Genomic DNA, 18,856 nt, shown 5'->3' with positions numbered 1-18,856 from the left:
TTTTTGATTAGGTGTAAGATATGGTGATATCATATTTCTCTTATCATTAGCTACCGAAATCATACCATTCCCAAGTAACTTACTAACACCGGTACTGGCCAACCCAGAGAGGGCTCCGATGCCTAGAGGGGCTAATATTTTTGGAGCTATTTTTGCTGCCATTGGAAGAATTGTTTTTCCTAACAAACCAGCTAAAGCTCCTAAAAATCCGCCATTTTGACCTTGACTGGACATCTGTCTTTTTGAAATTGTAATTTCTAATCCCCTTCTGTTTGTGGCAGCTTTTTTAATTTTATTAATTTGTGTTTTTGTTAAAAGTAAAGGGAAGTTTCCACGTAATTGTTCATGTTTTAATCTAAAAGTATATGGAATTTTATTATTATAAGCCTGTGCTAAATGTTTCTTTTGCCCATCTGTTAGGTTAACCTTATATTCAAAATAATTTGATGTCATTATATATTAAATTTATATTTTATTTACGCAATAACAAGTTCATTTCCAATAGTATTTATTTCAACTGTTTCTTCATATAATACAATTGCATAAATACGATATCTTGCTGTAGGAAGTGTATTTAAACGTAAGTGTGATATGCTTAGGATCTTCTGCTATTCCTTTCTTTTTGAATTCTAAGTTAAAATGAACAAATCCAAACAAACTTTGAAAATTAAATCTATTTAAGAGACTTCCAGTAGTTTTGTTATTTTGTTTATAATAATAATTAAGAACATCATCATAAATTCTTGATATGCTTGTATATTCCGTTTCCGGATAAAAAACACCATTACCAACTTCAAGACGGCAAGATTCCAACCCACAATCATTATCTGCAGCATTAGCTTTAAATGTATCTAATAAATGTGGATTTTGTTCTTGTGAATTACTTTTATCCGGTCGTTGTAAATAAACAAACACATGCTCGGGTTTTGTTACACCAGCTGTTATTCTAAAAGTTGTATTAACCTGTTGCGTATCAGTTGACTGTGAAATCATTTCACGAAGGTATTTCCAACTTGTTGCTTTCATATATCTTTCAGAAATTAAATTAATTCCATATGGATTAAAAATTTAACGTGGAACCCACAAAATTAATCTAGTTACAATTACCCTACCTGGATCAGCAGCATTAGCTCTAAAAATTAATTCATCATCATTTGTTAATTGAAGTGTTATTTGTATTTGGTGGTAACATGTTTTGTTCCAAACCCTGAAAAAATGAATAATTATTTAACGGAATTTTAGCATTTACATTATTACCACCCTGGATTAATAACTTTCTAGAAGCAAAACCACTATTATATTTAGCTTGGTCTTTTCTGCTTTCAGCACTAGCGTTAACGTCTAAATAAATAAATTCATTTGTTCCAGTTGTTTCTGCATAATCCTTAGATAGTTCAACTAAATCCTTTACATTTATTACCTTATATAAATTATTACAATCATATACAATTTTTCCATTTTGTTTTACTATAAGTTGATCAATTAATGAAACTGCATTATTAATTAAAGCAATTTGATCCCCGTCAGCATAATTTAAACTTACTTCAAAATAACCATTAAACCAATCAAAATATGAGCTTCTATCATTAATTGTAAAGTGATATCCGTTTTTTTGTTGCTTAACATTATTTCCCAAGACAGATATTAAAGCTGTATCTAATTGAATAGGAGTTAGTTCGTATCTTTCACAATATTGTTTTGTTCTAAACATGTATATATTATATATTATTTTATTTTTTATATATTAATCTGTTAATACGTTTACGCGTCCCCGATCCTGACAATATTCTATTTATTCTCATATTCATATCCTCCTTCTTATTATTTTTACTGTTATTCTTTTCTTGTAATTCCTTAACAATTAAATCACCAACTGCCAGAGCAGGTTTCTTTTTAAATTTTTCAACAATTTTATTAGCAGCTAAATTTCCAACTTCCATTCCAACCTTTTTTGTTCCACTTTCTAGCGCGGCTTTTCCTGCTGTTTCCAGAGCTATTTTTCCAGCTGTGCTAATTGAAGATGCAACTCCACTTGAAAACAATTTCGTTAAAGTGTCAAAGATACCTGTACCAAGGACTGCGTCCTCGGAGACCACAGGTATACCGTGTATGATTTCTTTTCCCGTGTGAGCATCAACATAAATAAATATTCCTTTATTTTTATCATAAACTTTCTTGTACATTATATAAAACTAAATTTTAATTAATTTCTTTTAATATTAATGTAAAACTTGTTTCAACCTCATTAAAATTAATTATTCTACCAAATATATCCGTAATATATATTCTTATTGAATTTATAATATTTTTATTAATTTCAGAATATCCAACTCTTTGTGGTTCTTTTGTAAACGGATAAGCTCTTGTTAAATCTGCAGTACTTAAAGCATAGATAATATCACTGAAATTACCATCAACAAGTGAATTATCAATAAGATCACAATGAATATAAATTGTATCAACAGAGTTAGTTATATTTGGTGTTTTAGTTCCCCATTCAGTATTTCTCAATGCTTTTTTCTCAAATCCAAGCAATGTATGAAAATTTGACATTCTTAAATCCAACATAAAATTATCTTTAATTGAAATCAAAATCTTAAAACTACTTAAATCAAATTCCAAACTTATTGGAGCAATGTCTGATTTATCAAATTCATAATCATCATTACTTATTAATGTTTCCCTTATGTAGTTATTAATATCAGTGTAACTGTAAGAACCATTTGTAAATATAATATCTTTCCAATCTTTACCATTATTATAACGAATTCTTTTATTATCATATTCATCACTAATATTATGCCAAGAATAAGTCATAGTGTTAATACTATCCAAACCAACAACATAAGTTTTATTTTTATCTAAAATTAAAGAACGACCAAATCTGATTGTAAAATCACTCGGAGTATTTTTATTATCATTTTTAACTGTTTCAGAACTTAATACTATTTTTTGTTCCATTTATATATTCAAGAAAAATATTTTTTATATAACATTTCATGTTCTGGTAATAATTTATCCATTTTTAATAATTGATCTACTACCCTAATACCCTCATTTTTTAGTTCTTCATTATTATTTCCAGCATCAATAGATCCACAAATTAATTCCAAATCGTTAATTAATTCTTCTGGATTACATGGACAAACGTCATAACCCGTCCCCTAATTACTTTTTTAAATTTCTAGATCTTTATTGATGGGTAACCCTGATTTTTCTGTTAATTCTTTAAATATTTTTCTAGAATGAATTGAATGTTTTTTATTATTGTTATATCTTTTATTAATAAAATCAATCACTTATCTACTTAGTGTTAATTACTTCTTTTTCATTTTATTCTATCCTTAGCAATTAATTTGTTTTGACCAAAAGTTTATATTTAAGTTAATAATTAAATTACCATAATGTCCGTTTGGTGAAACTTTATACGGATTATGATATCTTATTCCTTGTCCGTATGTAGGAGCCATATCAAGAATACTCAACAACCGTCCTTTGTACTTTATGAGTTCATCTCGTTCATGTTTTAATTCTTTTACTTCTTCTTGCTTATTTGGCTCTTTTGATCTTGATTTGCTATTTTTTGGACCATTTAGCTTTAATATTTCAGTAGCATCATCTATTGTACGTTTAGTTCTTTTATTATTTTTAAAGATTAGATTCATCTGCAGTAAACAAGCCAAACATTTAGACGGTTTTAATATCTATTTCTTCTAAAAAAATATCATCCAGATAAGCATCTTAATCTACTGTAGGTATTTTCTTTTCTTTTGGTCTTTCGCTAAATTCATTTTTTTTTTAGGTATGCGTCTAACAGATCCATCTGCTCTATATATCGGTGGCATATAGTTTTTTTCTAATTTATTAATTTCTTCTCTTGAAAATTTATTATAATCTTCTTCTCCCATTGTAATATCTGCTGGTGGCGGCCATCCAGTCATTCCCACCTTTTCTCTTTCATAATCTTCCAGTATTTTTTCAAGCTCTTCTTCGATAGGTTCTTTGCTTTTTTTCTTGTATTTTTTATATTCCCCCTTTAGTTCTTTAAAATCTAACATCTTCAGGAACCTTTTTAATTGGTAGTGGTTTTTGGAATAGCTGGTAATCCTTGATAGTGTTTGTATTTTTCATTTATCACCTATACGCTAATTGTTTTTTAATTTTTCCAGGTATGCTTTTACTGACTTATAATTTTTTTTTTGACTTTCTATTCCTTCAGAAATTTGGGTTTATAAATAGCATTATACATTTCTTGACTAGTAGTTTTTTCTTATTTTTTCTCTTCTTATTTCTTCTCTTTTAGTTTTTACTTTTTGTTCAACTAGGTTGTTTAGCTCTCTTATTTCTTTAAGTTTTGCTAACATTTATATAATAATATAAGATAATGTAAAATAATGTAAAATAATGTAAGACAATGTAATATTATTATTTAATTTATATATAAATGGAAATTCAAATTATGATACAAAAAGTAATACCAAGCACAATAACTTTAAACAACATTATCCTTTTATGCCGGATTCATGTTTTAGAATTTTTAATTTATGTGGATCTTCGGATCTGGAAAAACCAAATACATTAATGCATATGATACAAAACCTCTTAATATTATGATAAATTATACTTGTATGCTAAAAACCTAGAACAATCTAAATATCAGGATTTAATTAACCACTTAATAAAATTGCAAAAAAAATTAAAGTAGATCCAAATGAAATACTTGAATATTCGGCCGACCCAACCAAATTAAAACCTTGTGAGAATCTTGAATCAGAAAAACAAAAGTAGTAATATTTGATGATTTTGTATGTGAAGATAAAAAGGTTCAGAATGAAATAACAAAATACTTCATTCAAGGACGTCACAAAACTGTTGTGTTATTTATTTAAGTCAGTCTTACTATAAAGCACCAAAAAAATATTCGGATTAACTGTTCACATTATTTTTTTATTGAAAGTCCAAGTAAACGAGAAAATGATATGATTTGTAATGAACAAAATATTAACCCTACTCTTTTGCTAATGCAACAAATCAAAATATATTTCTTATATATTTTGACAAACCAAGGAAGTTTTTAAGAAAAAACTTTACTGGTAAAATATAGATGGGAGTTTTTAATGATGTAAAACAAATTAATCAACCTGACAGTATAAGTAAAGTTAAACTTGATATTGATTTAAGTGATTATGCTACTAAAAAACAATTCAAAAAACTTAAAAAAGAATCGGAATCACATCTTCACAGAAAAAGGAACTTGATAACACAATAAACAGAGCATTGGATATGGGGGGTAAACCTTTTTAAACCTAAGAAATCCAGATAAAACCCACGATGCAGTTTCAAGAAGGGTTTAAATGTTTAAAAAAGTTCAAGGGTGTAATAGATGATTATAATCTTGAAGATATCAAAGTATAAACAGACATTAGAAACAAAAGTAAAGAATATTGAAAAATTTAAACAAAAGATTTTAAAAAGAATTCGTTATTAATAGTTCAATTACAAGATAAAAATTAAAAAAGAAATGAAAGCTATGGTTATTTATTAAAGAACTTGAAAAAAAATCTGATTTGACAGATGAAAACATAAAAGAATATTTGGGAGCCCAATGAAAAACATTTTATTCACTCAAATTCAAGAATTAAAAGATAGTATGATTAAACATAAGAACTAAAAGACAAGATTATTAAAAGCCGAGAAAAGTTACAAAATATTATCAGTTAGAATCAAACAGAAATAAAAAAACCAAATACTGAAACTGAAAAAACCACCAAGATTTACTCGATACATTCTCAAATAAATTTGCAGAATATAAATCTGAACTGGAAAAGGCACTTCACAAAGAGGTGATGTCCTTTGACACGCATTAGAAAACCCTTTAAAAAAAAGAGCTTAATTCTAAAATAGATGAGTTTTAAAAAACAAATTCAAATTTTGGGATTAGTACTGTTGACAACCGTCATAATTTAAAGTATGCAGACTTAAGTAAACTTACAAAAAATACAAAAGATATAACACAGCTTAATGCTAAAGTTGAAGAACATAAAAATGAACTGGACCTTGTAGTTGAAAAAACAGTTAAACAAGGAGAAGCAATTAACACAATTAATGATCAACTAAAAAATTAAAAAAAACAACTCCGAACCTTAATTAGTACTGTTGACACACGTCACAATTTAAAGTATGCGGACTTAAGTAAACTTACAGGTTTATTACAAGAAGATATCAACGAATTTAATGCTAAAGTTGAAAAAATAAAAATGAACTGAACTTGTAGTTGAAAATCAGTTAAACAAGGAGAGTTAATTAACTGCTAATACTAAAACAATAACCACTAATACCCCAATCAATTTCTACTAATTGGGAAAAATTACAGAGGTAAAAAATGTTTTCTTAAAACAAGAAACCAATTAGCTAGAACAAAAGGTGTTGTTGACAATTTGTCGCTTCTAAAGTTGCTACAACAAAACGAGTTGATGATTAAGCTGAAGTTAATTCTCGAACATGAAAATAAATTTGCAGAATATAAATCTAAACTGGAAAAAGTAAGACGTGAAGTGTTTCTTTTTGAATACAAAAGTAGAGATGATTATAAAATATTGACACCGGGCTTTAAAAATATACTTACATATCAATAACAATGAAAAAGTATTTTGATAACCACGGTGTCTGGATATTATCATTATATACTTTGACGGATGTGGGGTTTTACAGTGTCGATGAAAAATTGGTTAGTGTGGGTTATTTTGATTTATTTAATTTGGAGTCTGGAATTTCGTAGATATAAAGATTTTTTTAACATAAACCAAGAATATAAACTAGCTATACCAGATGTCCCTTTTAAAAAATGTGTTTTCAGTAAATAAAACGGGAAATTTTAAATATAATAGATACTAGGTTTTATTTAAAGTCAAGGGAAATGGAGAGAGGGTTTTGTACCCCCAATATCACATTTGGTTTTTAGGTGGTGGCAAAGGGGTTTATTGGTGAATTTCCCTCGGGAAGAGAGATATAACATCCGTGGAGGATATTGACATCATAACCTCAGGACTTCATTAACCTTGATAAAGTACGTATGTTTGGTAACAATTCGTCATATCTGTGTATGAAAAAAAAAATCAAAATTTATTTAACAGAAAATACAATGTTTGACATTAATCCTTATGTTGATTTTGAACCATCAGGTGAAGGCGTAGGTTTTTAAATCTTTTAAACCAGGTAGTTATGCAAATTCTACATATTGGAGGAATAATAAATTATAAAGAAAGTAAACTTTTAAATTAAAATCTTAATTAAAATTTTAATTAATTACTGTATTTTTATTTAACTGGAATAATTAATATAATGGGAATATTAATAATATAAATGAAAAAGTAAGTAAAATAGAAAGACAAATAATAAAAAAACCCTACATTGTTCAAACATGTTATACCGAAGATACTGATAGTGGATTATTTCAAGGGAATACTGTAAATGCTAGTCCTGGTTTAGTTCAAAATGGAAATAATGTAAGATTAATTGTAATTTGTATTTTAATTATTCTTGTTGATGCAATTAATTAGATAAAGGAGAAGCTAAATTAAAAACAAAAAATACAAAGAAAATATAATTCTTCAAAGTTACGATGTAAAAAATAACAGAAAAAATGAATCTATTTCTTTTTAATTATGCTAATAAATTTTACATGAATGATGAAAATTTATATTAATTTCTTTGAACTTAAAAATTTAAATTTAAACCAATTTATGGTTTTATTATTTAAGTAGAAACTTGTGTTTCTCCTAAAACAATCATAAAAACAGAAACTTAGTTTCTCTAAACCGGAGCAAAAAATTTGGGAAGTGATGTCCCAAAGAAAAATTAAATCGTAAAAGATGTCCAAAAATAAGAAACTATGTTCTTTCTAAAGTGTGAAAAATTACATCGAAAAAAGATGTCCTAAAAATAAGAAAGTGTGTTCTTTCTAAGTGTGAAAAATTACATCGAAAAGATGTCCTAAAAATAAGAAACTATTTTCTTCTAAAGTGTGAAAAATTACATCGTAAAAGAGTCCTAAAAATAAGAAACTATGTTCTGTCTTAAGTGTGAAAGATGTAAAATCTTTTTTTTTTTAAATGTATAAGCCGGGGTAGTAACCCCGTCCTCAAGGATTATTTTTTATGATCATAACATGATAATGATGTTTTTGTTTATAACATTACTAGAAACATTATTTTTTCGATCTTATAACTTTAAATTTATGCAACTTTGTGTTGAGTTAAACAAAGTATCTTGTAATCTTTAGAACTATTGTCTTCTTAACAACCCTCATTTTAATTCCTTTACATTTTTTAATATTAAATCTGAGCTTTATGCTCACATGAATTTTCTAATAAATATGAATACATTTTACTCCGTAATCCAACAAACTCAACTATTGGAATCCCGGGCCCAGCTTCATCTTTAAATTTTTCTATTACTTTTTTATTATTACCGAAGTAAAATTTTGAATTACTTTCGTAATCACTATTATCAAATAATTCTTTATCTTATAAAAGTCTTTATACGCATCTTTAGTTTTAATTTCATAACACAACGAGTCTGTGTCAGTAAATAAAACTTTGCTGAGTTTTTATACTTTTCTTTAATGTAATTATAATGAAAATCATACACAAATATTTTGATAAATCTAGAATACACATTCCGACGTAACAAGGTCAAATTTAAAAATAAACTTTCTTTTATTCTATGAATACAAATAAATTCTGTTAAACATCGTTGAACTAACAAATGAAGGTTTTGCTATATACTTCAATAAAATATTTTAAATCATGGGTCAGCTTAATATTAACCCTTTTGCGTAAAATTCCTCCATCGTCTTACCGAATACAGAGTTGTTCATCAACTTAAAAAAGCCCTTTTCAAATGAAGTTTTTGCTTCAGATTTTTCTGTGTATTAAATCAATATATTCTTTAACCAGGGACTTTCATCAAAATTAATACTCTATGTATTTTGGTTACTTTTAAAACCGAGTTGTGTATACAGTTCAAGATTTCTATAATGAACTATTAATTCTTCTTTGTCTTCGAAGTCGGAACCAACTTCTTTACATTGCTTTTTCCTATTTCAAATTTTTCTTTAAATTTTTACTGTAAATTAGAAAAACCATTCATCTGGTATTTTAATTTTTTCTGGAGCCAAAGGATAATCGCTGTGAACGAAGTAATTTTTTTGGATATTCCAAATCACATTCAATTATAAAATTAGTTTTACCTTTCGTAATTAATTTCTTATATTGTTTTTCGGATATGAATTTAAAGTTTCCGGAGGGTAAAGGTCGCGTCAAGGCCCAACCGTAAAAGTTATTGGCATCGAGGTACATAATGTATTTACTTTTTTCTTTTGGATTGTAATCTTTCATATATTTTTTATTGCTTTGCTATATCCTATTTGAAATATAACTAATTCCACCTCTAAGACCCTTTCCCAATAATAAATACATATCGATATCAGTTATTAAATCTAACTAAATTCCGGTCATTTAAAAGCATTGCATCCCAGGCAAACCCAGGACTACTAAAAAATGGCACGGATCTAATTTATAATATGATAAACACAACCTTCTAAAATTTTCAAATACGTCTGCTAGAAGCAGTACTCAGTTTTTAGGTAAGATCATGGAATCTCCCATTTTTTTTATTTTAAATTTTTTTCCAGATATTTTTAGCATGTTCGTATTCATTATCAGAAATATTAGTTTCATTTAACACTGAATAAAAATTTTTTTTTGATGGGAATTTAGTTTCTTTGAATTTTTTGAATGAATCCATGTAATCATATGATAACACCTTTTGTTTTTAATAATTAAGTTTATTTTTAGGAAATTCTTCCAGAAGATTTAAATTCTGGATATTTTTGATAAAATATCCAATGACTGTGACATAAATTGAAATGAGTCAATGAAAACTAAGTTGGAAATCATAAACGCCATGTATTTTTCCATATTGTTTGGAAAGACGTTAATTTCTTTTTTGAATTTCCCTATTGTTGCATAATAAGTGGGGTCATAACCTCTAAATTATGAAAAATAACAGGAATTTTATGTGTTAATCTAAAAAATTTTTATTTCCCCTCTGAATGAGCACTTCATTTGAATTTTCCAGTTATATGACAGTGATCCCGGACGGGCGGTAGCCCTCGAGACTGTTGTCCTTGACCTTTGGTCCGTTTGGAAAAATTTGTTTTTTTATTTCTTAAATGGTGTTTCATTTTTCTTAATAATCTTTTCCACAGATTGGCAAGAATTTCTGCTTTTTAAATACAATTTCGTCTTTTTTTAAACATTCTTAATTCTTTTTTAAAGTGCTCTTTAAATATTTTCTTTACAATATTCCTCTTCCTCGAGCATTTTTTCTATTTAAATTTATAAACCGCGTTGGGTCCTCTGTAAACCTGTGGGTTTGGGTTTTGTATATTTTTCGTCATAACAACAAACAACTTTGTAATCATAACCACAATCTATATGTTTTGATATTCTTCGGTAAATGAAGATTCTGGGTTTGGTTGGGTACTTGAAACTTTTTTAGTTTTTTGCTTCAAAATCAGCATAAATTACAAAAGGTACTTCTAAACTTTTATGGGAATTTTTAAATTCTACTTACTACCTTCTGGGGCATTTTAACACCCTGAACACCATTGATAGTTAAACAATTTTCAACATGTTCTTTTAATATTCTTTTATTTGTAAAATTCTGTAAACACGATTTGCAAAAATGTTTTTATTTTTACATTTTGTTTTTTAAACATTAACCCATTAAAGTCTTTTATCCAAACATAGTGTTGTCGTTGTGTTAATTTCGTTATTATTAATTTTTAACAAGTCACAGTGTTCTTCGTATTGATATTTTTATATGTCAATGGATAAATTCCCCCTAGTTTTCTTCATAACCAAATATGTTAAATGAAATACATTTATAACTTCTATTTTAGGTAATTTGATTTAATGTAACAGGAAATTTTATTTCCGTTATAATTAAGATCGTTTATATGTTTTTTTATATTTTGAAATTTTTTGAGGATCTTTTTTAACAGGAAATTTATAACTAAATGACACCATCTAAAACATTCATTTTCATCATTCTTTATATTATCAATCCTTTCATTGAATTTTGTAATGGTTTTGGTAATTCTAAATAACTTGAAGCAGCCCGCGGTGTATATTTAAATCATTTATATAATGAGCATCAACTGACTCTATTCTCCAACCACTTCCTTCTGAAATCTAGTTAAAAAATTCTATTTATTATTTCATCAAAGGCTTGGCGTAAAGTGTTTTTTTTTTTCGTTGTGTTAATAATTTCAAAGCCTTGATTGAAAATACGCTGATTTATATTGTATCAGTTGCACTTATTTTACAAAGTTTTAATTTTTAAAAAAAACGTTTATTTTTTTTACCTTTTAAAAATTTTAAGTTCAGTTTTAAGTATTTCATAAGAGTCGTTTATAGTTAAATATAGTTGATTTTTTGGGGTCTTGTCTATAATCAAATTTTAATTTCCAAATTTCTTATAATATTTTTTGTGGATCTCTCGATTTCCATCTAATATTATATTTAGAAAATAAATCTTCAAGCAAAAAAAGGATTAAAAAAATAATAAAATAAATAAAGTTTAAGAAGAAATAAAATATTTAAATTTATATCTTTTTCCATTTTTTTTGATATTCCACATTTTTCACGGTTTGTCCCTTCACAACACATTTTTATTAACCCAGCATTAATACAAATTCTTTGGATGCTTTGAAAATGCTTTTATATGTTTTTCTTCATTAGTATCACAATCGGTTAAATTTAAATTTTTAGGATTGTTTTTGATAATTATTTGGGCCCGGACAACCACATAACCTTTCGGGATTTTCTTCTTCAGTTAATAAACAACCACATTCCCATTCAAATAAATTCCTTTCTAATTAGTAAGCATCTATAACATTTGTAATTTATCAATGACATGATTTTTATATTCATCGCTAACTATTTGATTAAGTTTTGATTTTAAAAACATTTCTTCTTTTAAGAACTTTTTATATAATTTTGTCTGGATTCATTATTTCTCCCCAAAGTGCTAGAAAATTTTTGGGATAATCATTTTATCTACTTTTCTATTAACCATCTATATATAATATACTTAAAAAAAAAATCTTTAAAAAACACATCTAAAGAACATTTAAAAAATAGGTCATATTATCTAATCTTTTGAATAAGATTTAAAGTTATTTTTTCTAAATTGTTATCAACTGTTAAAATTTAATGTCTTCTTTAGACAATTTTGTTTAACCTATTTTTCGTGTAATTTGTGTAGTTTTCTAAATAATCTAAACCAACTCTGTTTTTCTTCAGTTCTGTTTCTTTTTTGAGTCTTTGAAAACATATTTTAGGATCGGTTTTAACATAAATAAAAGCATCAGTTGGTTTTTTTTCCATGTATTTAATAACATGATCAATTAAGAAAAGATTGTATACTGCCCACTCGGGGTCATTTTTTAACGCCGTTGTCATGAAATTGGGTTTTGTAAAAACGTTGTTGTTAGTTAAATAACATCGTTCAAGAAAAGAAACACCATCAAATTTTTTAGCAGAATTTAACATTTTTATGTGACTGTTTAAAGGGTTTCTAATTGAAAAGGAAATAAATATTTAGAGGTTCTTGAGCAGCAAGTTTAAAAAGGTTTTATGAATTTCCGCTTGGGTTCATAACATTTTGCCATTCCTGAATTGGTTTCTGGAATTATATTAAAATAGGATATATTCTTTTAAAAATACCTAAAAACGTACTTTTTTTCCCGATGCAATATTACCTTCAACTGAAATAATTTTTCTCATTATATAAAATACTTAAAAAAAAAATATTTAATTAAAGTTAAAGTTAATATAACTCTTCTTCTTTTTTACTTTTATATCCGTTAAGTTTAAATTTTTTCATATATCTTTCAAAGGGCATTAAATTTTGTTTTTCTTTCTGCATTTTTAACAGTATTGTAAAAATATCTTGAATAACTTTTTCTCTTCTTCTTTTCTAGGATCATTAGGGTTATGAACAGCTAAAGCACAATCCGTGCTTTTGTTTTTATTGTTTTATTTTGTGGTGGTGCAATTTTAAAATAGCTTTCTTGTCGTTAAGTTTTAGTCTATAATAAAATTTTGGTAATTACTGATAGAACAACACCAACAGCTGCTACAAATATAGGGAAAAGCTGGAACAAGGCTAATGCAGCGAACAACTAAAGATATTTGTTGTAATATATAAACCCAGTACTTACCTCCCGCAAAATTTATAACTTTTTCTGGGAAGCAGCAGCTAGTTTAGTTAGGTGAATAATTAATTGATCTATTGTTTCTATTCTATTATTAGAAATTAAATTTTAAATTTCTCATTTATATAATATATTTTCAATTTTAAAATTTTTCCAATTCACTAAACGGAACCCAACTATTAAATTTTTTATTGTAACCTTCCATTTTACTAAAGCTTGTTTTTCTTATAGTCTCGTCTATTAACTTTTTCTATTCTAAAAACTTCTTGTGTAGTAGGCAAAAGTTCTTGTTTGTAAAATGAACCTTGAACTTTTTCATTATTTAAATCTTTAATAGAGTATGTTCTTGAATTTGTATTATTAATTTTATAAATTATAAATATTTCCTCTGTCCAGTTTGGTGTATATCCTTTTCAAAATGTCTTTAAGTTTGCTTAAACGAACTCGATCATCAATTTTAAATTTGCTTTGCTCTTTGGTACCTTTTAAAATTTCCATATAAGTTAAAGTAAACATACCTTTATTTAAGTTTTTACTGGGTTCGGTTGGTGTCATTTTTATACAGAAGTTTGTTTTGTATATTTATCAAACCCTTTCCTGTAAATTATCTAAATAAGTATAAGTATTATTTGCTGTAAAATATTCCACATTATTCTTTTTTAAACTTCTATTAAATCTTTCGATTACTACGCCTTGCCTTCATTAAATGTATGGTACATGTTAATTTTATATTTATTCAAAAATGAATTCCAAACTTTTTATTTTAAAATTCTTTCCTTCATCCACCCATAAATTTGCTGGTAATCGTCCTTCTAAAATTATTTTTTTTTAAATGCTTCAGTAACAGATTCTCCGGTTTTATTTCTTTAAAAGGAATAACCCAACATATTTACTGAATATATCAATAACGGTTAACAAGTACTTTACACCTTTATTATATTTTGAAAAAACTTGCATATCAACTAAATCGGCAGACCCAAGTATCATCAAAATCCCTAACCAATCACTCTCGTTTAGGAAATTTTCTTTTAATTGGTTTGTGTAAAATTTTTCTGCTAATTCATCGCTCCAATTTTTTTTCGGAGGTAGAGTATACCCCCTTTCCCCGTTTTTTGACTTTCGTTTTTGTCCGAGACCAAGTTTGTATTTCGTTTTAATTATAGGTTTCACAATTAAATGTTTTGCAGTCTTTTCCCCAAATGTTTTTGATTTAGTGTTATTTAAGTCGGAAAGCATTTGCTTATCGCATTTTTGTTTACTTACTTCTGAACTATAACAGATGTCGTGGTTTCTACATGCTGCATCTAGTTCATTTATGGGTTGTCCTTTATCTAAAGCGTTTCCAGGCCCACAATAGCGGAAGCCTGGTAAAAGTAGACCTTTCTTAGGTAATAAAGGTAACATTGCTTTATGAATATCAATTGCGCCTCCAGAGAGTTTAACAAATCGTGTTTTTATATTACCGCAGGATGCACACTGAGCTCTTAACATAAGTCTACCATTTTTTTTGTAACATATTTAGGATTTATACTATCAGTAAATTTCCTTTTTTACACAATAAAATTGTTTTTGATTCATTTATATTATATGTATTTAAAATTATTAAAAAAAAAACCCACTTTTACGAAAAAACAAAAGAAAAAACCTCCTGGTCCTGGAATCGAACCCCTGGCCGCGGCGGTTAATAAAAAACTATTTCGTTTCCCTCTAACCGATTGAGCTATGAACAGCGAGGGGTTTCAAGTATAATTAATCAAATACTTGGAATATTAAAGATAAATTAATCTTATGAAGTTTTGAAAATGTCCGACGAAGTACAATCTGTGTGGCTGGTAGCTTTGATCGTGTTACAAAGAGAGAGTTTACCGCACGAAGTGAAATCAAAACTAGCTGTCAATCGTTTCTCACTAGAGAGAAATCAATATCATTATTGCCAGCGTAAGTCCATTGGTCAAAGGGACAAAACTCTACATGGCTTAGCTTATACAGTAACCAAAAACAAGAGCGTTAATTCTCACTGGTGAGAAATCGATAACCACCTGCAGCGTGGAACATTTCTCATTTGTGAAATTTTTCGTACTAAAGAGATATTCCCAGGTATATTTGCTTGTCCAAATTTTTCTTCCGGTTTTTTTACACCCATAGTTTAATTCCACTTATTTCCGTTGTATATCCAACAATACAAGCTTATTTGTTTATTTAAAGTCCAGACATTGTAAAGAATAATCTAGCATATCGATTGTCACTTCGTGCGGTAAACTCTCTCTTTGTCTGGACCAATATTTACTACGCTTTATGAATGAATAAGTTTTAGTAAAAGTCTAATGCGTTGTGTTTACCAATAAGGCACTTCTATTGAAAATTGTTTCTTAGGGGTTTTAAATGAAATATATTTATATAAATTTTATGTTTTTTTCAATGGGTAACAAATACGCCGAGTTAGTATTTTAAGATGAAACTCTGTTTCTCTTAAAAACTGGTTGGTTTTGGATTTTTTAAATTTGAATTGGCCGGTGTTGAATTTTTTAAAAGAGGGGGAAGAGGTCAGGTGGGGCCAAATAACGCTCGCAGGCAGCCTTATTTTATTCACTACTATTAAACCTTCTGAGATGAATAAAACAGGATGATTTTATAAATTTTATACTCCATTCAACGCGACACTTGACAATGTACAACAACATTCAACATTATATCGCATAAATGAACAACGAAACTCAATTTCTACTGCAATAACTTTTGCCAATCCTAGCACCACAACGCGATATGCAAATGTTAAAATGTTGTAAATTGTCATCCGTCGCGTTGCAATGTTATGCGTCTTGTCTTGTGTCGTGTTGTGTGCCGATACATGACATTCAATGTTGAACTCACCGGATTCCACACCTACCACCAGTTTTAAATTAGCATCACCTGCATGACAAGCAGCCTACACATCCATTAGACCATACCTTACTTGAAATATCTCAATTGATAAGGACGTACTATCTATTATAAGTACAACCGGTTTGGATATACCATACTTATTTATAGTTTGTTGACAAAATTACGTCACTTTTAAAAACCATTGATGGATTAGTATTAAATTTGTTGTTTATACACAGATTATTTAGGAACCAGTAATTAGTAAAAATCTTCTTTTTTTTCTTATTCTTTTAATGCAACGCATTCCTGATTCAGATTCCTGTTTATTTTTAGAACAGTTCTTATATATTATATATTCCATTCTGTTCCTTTTTATTTAATGCTTTGCATGACTGTACATGTTACCTTCTGAAAATAAAGAATTTATTATTATTATTATTATTATTATTATTATTATTATTATTATTATTATTATTAAAATTCCACATTTCCATTTCAATGTTATGGTTGTAATAAACAACACTCCAATTAAACTACTTTGTTGCAATAGAAATAATAGCTAGGTTCTAGGGGAAGTAAGCGCTGCGTGGAATTGCCATAGTAACGTGATAAGAAACAAATATTACTACATTATACGATTTACATACCGGTACAGCGTGCATGTTATATTTTGTTAAAGAAATAATGTTTACATTCACAAAAGAAACTATGATATTATTTGATTTAACGGCAGGTTTATTTAACAATTTTTATACTAAACAAGTTCATTTTAGAAACATTGTGAGACGAATTCTGAAAGTAATATCGTCTCCAATTTGCTTCAGGGTGTAAGCGATTTTTGTTTAAGCACCCGTTTTCAACAGTATTTCAGGTTATATTAAGGCGGTCAATTTTTCTTGTGGTGGTCAATGTTCCTATCCATTGTATTACGGAAGGAACAGGACTTGACCACGAATAGGTGGTCCATAATTATTAACAGTCCGGTTGGTAGCGGGGTTCGAACTGAGAAACAACTACCTAATTTATCAGATTCTACCTTAGACCCCAGGCAAAATTCAAACTCATAAATACATCTTTTGCGCCTTTATCAAGCAATTCCGTTGATGAACAGCCACCTAAGTCATCAGAGTCTAGGTTGGACGCAATTCAACATTCAAACTCACAAAACGCACCTTTGATATCGTCACCCAGCAGTCATATTGACGAACAGCCAATCACCAGAGTCTAGGTTAGCCAGACAACATCATTCAGCAGTCATGTTGGCGAAGAGTCACCTATGTCACCAGAGTCTACGTCAGATTCAAGTGAAGAATCATGTTCAGATGATGTAATTTTCAATCCTGAAAATGGATATAATCTTATATCTACTAATTATGATAGCATGGGGAAATTCAAGACAGAAGATGAGGAAACAAACACTCAAGACAGTGAAACTTATGACCCATCTTTTCCACTTGACGAACAAGATGACGAAGATGATTTCAATCCAAAATAGCCAGAATAAGGGGATGAGACCGAAAACTGCCATAACTCACAATTTTCAGAAGTGTTTTGGGATAATCGGTTTAATTATATCTTGTTACCATATCAATGCATATGAATAACAAAAAGATTATTTGTGGCATAGACATTTTATTACGTTGGGTAAAACTCTAATAAATCTTCGTAAAAACTGTTAAAAATAAGGTCAGAAACCGATTCATAGAACTTTTTATGGAACATTCACAAATATAATTTTCAATCATAATGTATGCAGATAAAACAACAACAAAAAACATGTTACTATGCCCTATTCTAAAAACATAACACAATTCATTTTCCTATTAAACAATTAAGGCTGAAAAGTGTGTGTTATTATGCAACAATTCAGTTTTCTGACGTCACAATTATTACGGAAAAGAAGCTACTGTAGTTAATATCTGATAGATGCCGTAAAGGATGTACAAAATAACCCCTGATAATTAGCTTTAAAAAATAATCGAAATGATATGTCTCTAAAAGTGATTTGCTTTTCAATGAAATCATATTTTCTTTGTCTTTTAGATATGTATTATCATATCACCGTTTTATTTAATGAAAACTCACTCTTTCGGAGATATCATATACCTCTTTTATAACATGGCATCAGACTCCATTCTGAGATCACTACATGACACTCCTTTAATTATTCTTTTCTGCATCATAACTCTGCAAAATGCATTCTGGACGTCATTTATATCTTAAGTACCTTACCTGAACGAAAGATTTAAAATATTACTTAAAATGAGTAAATACAATTCAAAAAAATCCATCACGGTTAAAACGCCCGAAATGCTCGTTTGCTATGATAGCCATGGACGCTTTATCGTCTTCTGTCAGGTGTTTCGGCACCCGCAAAACACATACCCTGCTAATACCTAATTTTGCATGTAAAGATTGATGTGTTGACGCTTTATCGATCAGAAACTAACTAGCTACCTCCTACAATGTCGCTCTGCGCTTTGTTTACAAAAACCTTAACATCCGCTGCAATTGTAGGGGTAAACACCCAAGCAGGCCTTCTTAGCTAATGCTTGTCCATCACGCTTAACTGTGAAACCCAGCTATAAAAAGATTGACGGGATATGCAGGATTTAAATCAAGTTTTCCGCAGCCTTTGAAAAGTACGGCAAGATTTTTAACCTCCAAAAAGAGGAATGGTACTTGTTTCTTATTTCTTACTTGTAGGGG

Source organism: Mercenaria mercenaria, unplaced genomic scaffold (assembly GCF_021730395.1).
Source record: "Mercenaria mercenaria strain notata unplaced genomic scaffold, MADL_Memer_1 contig_588, whole genome shotgun sequence".
NCBI lineage: Eukaryota > Metazoa > Mollusca > Bivalvia > Venerida > Veneridae > Mercenaria > Mercenaria mercenaria.
This window is presented reverse-complemented; position numbering follows the sequence as displayed.